General features: G+C 40.0%; 1 non-coding gene across 1 annotated transcript; it reads left to right on the forward strand.

Moving 5' to 3' along the window:
- The first annotated feature begins 131 nt into the window (after positions 1-131).
- On the forward strand, positions 132-213 carry trnal-cag (transfer RNA leucine (anticodon CAG)). Its single transcript has one exon. It is a non-coding gene; the product is annotated as a tRNA-Leu (tRNA).
- The last annotated feature ends 5,821 nt before the right edge of the window (positions 214-6,034 follow it).

The following is a 6,034-nucleotide window of genomic DNA, read 5'->3' on the forward strand; positions in this document are numbered from 1 at the left end:
CAAGCCACATGTCACAGTTGAGCTGCCTTGTTAAACCCTAAAAATAAAAATAACACGATTGCGTTGAAAATACCCATTAAGCCATTTGTTAAGATTTCAGCCATGTGGACCTGTTGTCCTACTGTGCTGTAGTCAGGATGGCCGAGCGGTCTAAGGCACTGCGTTCAGGTCGCAGTCTCCAATGGAGGCGTGGGTTCAAATCCACTTCTGACATACCTCAAGGGGAACATTTGGACATTTGCTGTATGGTTAGTGAGAAAGTCCATATTGCAAACGTACGGTCCCTTACTAGAAGTCCGAAAAATTAAAAATTTGTGGACGGCTTCGGGCCGAGCGGCAGGGCCGGACCTAACGGGAAGTCATCAAATGAACTTTGTCGGACATTCGGTTTCCGTTTTATAAAATAATCACATTTTGGTCATTTTTCCGCTGTCCCGGAAAATCCCACAAGAGTGCATAAGCTATCATATTGCTATTGGACAAAACATCACGAATCACGACGGGGACTTATCTCGAAAACTGAAAATATTTTGAAGCCGAAACCTGGTGAGCGTAGGTTTGGCATAATGGGCAGTTGGCCTCGAACAAGATGGCATCTAGGCCTCAACGGTTTTTGAGTTATGGCCATTTCTCTGGGATTAAAGGTCCAAAATGAAAATAGCGAAATTATTTTTCCACTTCACATCAAAGTCAAGGAGCCTCCGGTGTCAATAAAAAAGAACCAGCCATTTATCTATCGTCATTTAAGAGAAATCGTACAATGACAGATTGGTGATGTTCAAAGATAGGTGTTTTTTTTCAACAGTTACAGATCCAGTTGCAGGGTGTTCAAATGAATATTTTTAAAGTGTGCTGCGGAGCTCTGCGAGATTTCTGTGATTTTCTATGATTTTCTGAAATAACACACTCACTAAACCCTCCGTAAATAACTCAGTTCTTAACGTAAAGACTTCAGGATTCTGTAAAGGCATACCCCAATAAGGATATGAGTTCATTTATAGCTTCCTGTACCAACCAGAAGTGCCTTAAATGGTGTCATAGTGGCAGTTTCCAAGGGTTAAAAAGGTCAGATCTTTTCAAAACTTCATATGTGTGATTAGGCAACCCCCATAAACTGCAAGTCAGTCATTTCTCCCAACAGATGTCAAAGAAAAGCTCTCTCTCACACACACACACACACACACACACACAGACACACACACACACAGCAAGGATGGAGTGACAAAGTGCGGTGCTTAAAGACACACAGAGCCAGCAATGGCATTTCCATATTCTCTAGGCCGTGTCGAGTTTAACGAGATGCCCCGCTTGACCGTAGCTCGCTCGGTCTAAGCGCAGCGACCATGAGAAAAGTAGGCCCAAAATGAAGCCTGCCCCACAACGTCATTTGCTTTTGGGTGACAGTGAGAGAACCGTTAGGGTGAGAAGTACAATTATACCTCAGGTACGTTCCTAAGGTCCTCCCGATCTGTGCAAGCCTAACCTTGACCGTGTGGCATTAACCTTTACCAGTTAAAGAAGGTGTTACAACTGTAAGGGAATACCCCTGAATTGGACAAAAATGAATGGGAAGTCATTGGCATCGGACAAACCATATACACGATGTCCAATACCACCCAATTCGGCGTTGATTCATGCAAAGTGTACGGCAAATGCCATGTGGCAATTGCCAGTTGTAACACTTTAAAAATCAGGTGGCGAGTGCGCTAAACCTTGGTTTTTCATATTGGAAATGTAACCCAAGTCAACATCTAAAAGCAAAATTTTGAAAAATGGTTTTGTCGAAAACTTATCACCCCTTAAAAAGTGCTTTCTGGACCGTTTTTCGAAATTCCAATTTTATTATCATAATTTTTTTTTTTTTACATGCGCATAAGGCATATGTTTTGTCCATTTACAATATGCTTTCATAGGAAGTTAAAAGTCGAAAATGTGAACTTTAAAAAAAAAAACGTATCACCCTTGTAAAAAGTGCTTTCTGGACCGTTTTTAGAAATTGTTTCGATTTTATGTCAATTAATCATGTGTAAGGACTGTATGAATATACTTTTGTAAAATGTTATTATCATATTTTTTTATTTTTACTTGTGCATAAGGAATATGATTTGTCCATTTGCAATATGATTTCATAGGAAGTCAAAAGTCAAAGTCAAAAGTCAAAGTCAAAAGTCACTTTTTTGGGGCCAAATGCCATAAGAAATTTGACATGCTCAAAACTCCTGCAGAAATGTTAAATTGACTGGCCTGATGAACACAGGTTGGCCGAGCAGTGATAGTTGTACCTTTCCATCACTCGTTGTGTTGATTTCATCATGTCCATTTGTTTATGTTTTCTCACTTTTGCAAAGTCACTGTGCATTTGCAATATGGTTCAATGGGCATTTACCATCATGAATTTGTCATGCTACAAAAATCCTGCAGGAATGCTAAATTGACTTGCCTGATGAACACAGGATGGCCTGGCAGTGATAGTTGCTACTTTCCAACGCTCATTGTGTTGATTTCATCATGTCCATTTGGTGATGTTTTTTCACTATAGAATCATATTGCAAATGCACGTGCATTGTTGTGCAACTGGTGATTGAAAATAGGCACCTGGTAACCCAAAATAAAAAATATGGTTGTAAATGCATTTACCGGGACTCCTATTATCCATGCCCACTATGGGGAGTACCCTACTACGGCCCTCTATCTATGGGGGCCATCCTGAGTGCTTTATCCTGTTCAGGATACCACGGTTTACTGCCCCTTCTGGAGGATTTGGGTACCCATATAAAACAGGATACATTTTTTTCAAAAGTTGCTAATATTTGCATATTAAAAATATTATCGAATAGAAAACACTCTAACAATTCTAAATCCGTTTAAATTTTGTCTCTATGTAAAACAGAAGTGTCAGGGCATGCATTCTCCCAAAATCTCTCTTGTAATGGAAAAAGTTGCCTCTGCTTTGACGTCATATTTAACGCACTTCCCAAAAGGCTCTGGGAACAGTTTCTACGTGTTCAGCGTGAAGGCTGCCTTCTATGGGGCTTGTCAGTGTGTGAATCGCGCGCTCACGAGACGTTGAGCGTGCCGAAAGGTCTCGGTCACGCCAAAAAAACAGTGCCCTGAAAGCGCGCTCTGTACATTTTCTCTCTTTCCCTCAGGATCGATTAAAAGACGTGTGTGTTTCGCTTAGTCCTCACAATTGCTGTAGACCTTTATAACATGTTAAAGCTTAATTATGAACATAGTTTGACAAGTTTACTCGACATATTATATATACTGAAGTTTTGGTGCGCAACCACTTCAATTTTGACTACATTTTTACCAAAATCAGGCTATTTTGAGAACCGAAAGACGCAGACTTGAAAACTGAACACTAATTTGGTGAGTATAATCCCTTACAGGTCGTTTGATGGAAGAACAACAAAGGTAAGGGAATATTTAATGTATTAATTTTGGGTTTCTGTCGACTCCAAGATAGAGGAGTCATTATGCTACTGTGGGAGCGCCGACTCCATATTATAGTCTAGTGAACGCAAAATGTAACGTTAAAATTAAATGTAACAATGCAATTGCATTTAGAAGAAGTGTATCTTGCTATACATATGTAAAACATGCATTTTTAGTCAAAGTTTATGATGTGTATTCCTTGTTAGCTGACGTTATCTGCCGGGGCTATTTCATTTCTCAGGACATTTGAGTAGCATTTTTTGAACGATGCGTAATTGACAGAGATTTATGGATATATATAGCATATTATTGAAAAAAAATGAATGTACTGTGTAACATGTTATATTACTGTCATCTGATGAAGATTTCAAAAGGTTAGTGAAATTATTTTTCTTTTAATCCTGCGTTTGTTGATTGCATATTTTTTCCTACTTGGCTATGCTAATGAGCTATGTCTGCGGTGGTGGTTTGACATAAATATGTGCTATGTTTTCGCCGTAAAACATTTTAGAAATCTGACTTGCTGGCTAGATAAACAACTTGTTTATCTTTCATTTGAGCTATTTTACTTGTTAATGTGGAGGTTAAATATTTTTAGGAATATTTTTGCGCATTGTGCGTTATGGTAATGAGCTTAAGCTGTAGTCACGCTACCAGCAGAGGAATAAAACTCCCTAAAAGGTTATGGACTGTTTAAAATATTCTGATGGATACGCATTGTTGTGCAACTGGTGATTGAAAATAGGCACCTGGTAACCCAAAAATAAAAATATGGTTGTAAATGCATTTACTGGTCATTCTAATATTAATGCCCGCTATGGGAACACAGGATGGCCGGGCAGTGATAGTTGTTCCTTTCCATCACTCGTTGTGTTGACTTCATCATGTCCATTTGGTGATGTTTTTTCACTGTTGAATCATATTGCAAGTGCACGTGCATTTGCAATATGGTTCAATGGGCATTTACCATAAGAAATTTGACATGCTCAAAAATCCTGCAGAAATGCAAAATTGACTGGCCAGATAAACACAGGATGGCCTGGCAGTGATAGTTGCTCCTTTCCATCGCTCGTTGTGTTGACTTCATCATGTCCATTTTGTGATGTTTTTTCACTGTTGAATCATATTGCAAATGCACGTGCATTGTTGTGCAACTGGTAACCCAAAAATAAAAATATGGTGATTTCATCATGTCCATTTGTTTGTTTTCTTACTTTTGCAAAGTCACTGTGCATTTGCAATATGGTTCAATGGGCAGGTACCATCACGAATTTGTCATGCTATAAAAATCCTGCAGGAATGTGAAATTGACTGGCCCGATGAACTCGGGATGGGCAGTGATTCTGGTTCATCTCAATCGCTCATTAGGGTTGATTTCAGAATGTCACTTTGGTGATGGTACCTCACTGTTTAAACATATTGCAAATGGACAAGAGTCACCAGCAAGTCACCGTCCATCAGTCAATTAGATATCATTCTGACACCAAACTGATACAAACTGACACCAAACCCACTTTTTCCAACTCGTTTAGTAGCCAACTATCACATACTTCAGAGCTGGCCCAAAATTCACAACGCCTTCGGTTCAAACCATAATGAAACCATAAAACACGTAGTTACGTTCTAGCTGCGGGTCCATTTCTTGTGTTATGTGTAGTCCTAGCTTAGGCGACCCCGAATCCCAAGTTTCGGCTCGATAGGTCATTTGGTGTCCGAGCAAAACCCTAATTGGTGCTGAAAATTCACTTGTTTCCATGACTTGCTACGGGGTCCTTGAATGAGCTATCGGACAGAAACGTTGGGTTCCGTCTCTATGAGCCGAGACGGTCACAATGCACCTAGTCTTACGACTCTGGGACATTTCTAAATGTTGTCATTTTCGTAATGGTCAAAATGAATTGAAGTCATTGCAAATGTACAAGGCTGTTTCTCGGTCCGCGAACAGTCTAGAGCCACCTAACTCACCACGCACTATCGACCTGAGGTCTAGAACAGGTTTCTAAAGTTTCGGAACTCTAGGTCTGACGGTTCTTTTTAGCTCGAACAAAGCTTACTATTGCAGGCACTGTCAGTCTCTACGCACCCCAATACGTCCCTCCTAACAAGTTGTGTGTCTGTGTGATTTAGTTTTCCTTTTAAATTTTATGGGAAAAATTACTGATTTACAGTTCATGGGGGTTTCCTAATCACAAATATGAAGTTTTGGACAGATCTGACTTTTTTAACCCTTCGAAACAGCTCCTGAGACACCAATTATGGCACTTCCGGTTGGCACAGGAAGCTATACGTCAACACATATCCTCATTGGGGTATGCTGTTACAGAATCCTGAGTTTTAATTCTTTACGTTTAGAATTGACTGATTTACACAGGGTTGAATGCACTATGTCTATCAAACTGCAGGCAGGGTATGGATATACACTTTTAGGGTGATTTTAACCACTTCCGGTTGGTCCAGGAAGCTTAGAATCAACACAGGTAGACCTCATACTGGCCTGATGGACTGTTACCAAAGACAGGTTCATACGGCATTCATAACCCATATAGGCTTCAGGTTGAATTTAGGGGTGCAGGCAATGTATTCCTATGGGGAGAGA

This window comes from Oncorhynchus keta, unplaced genomic scaffold (genome assembly GCF_023373465.1).
Source record: "Oncorhynchus keta strain PuntledgeMale-10-30-2019 unplaced genomic scaffold, Oket_V2 Un_contig_14631_pilon_pilon, whole genome shotgun sequence".
Classification (NCBI taxonomy): domain Eukaryota; kingdom Metazoa; phylum Chordata; class Actinopteri; order Salmoniformes; family Salmonidae; genus Oncorhynchus; species Oncorhynchus keta.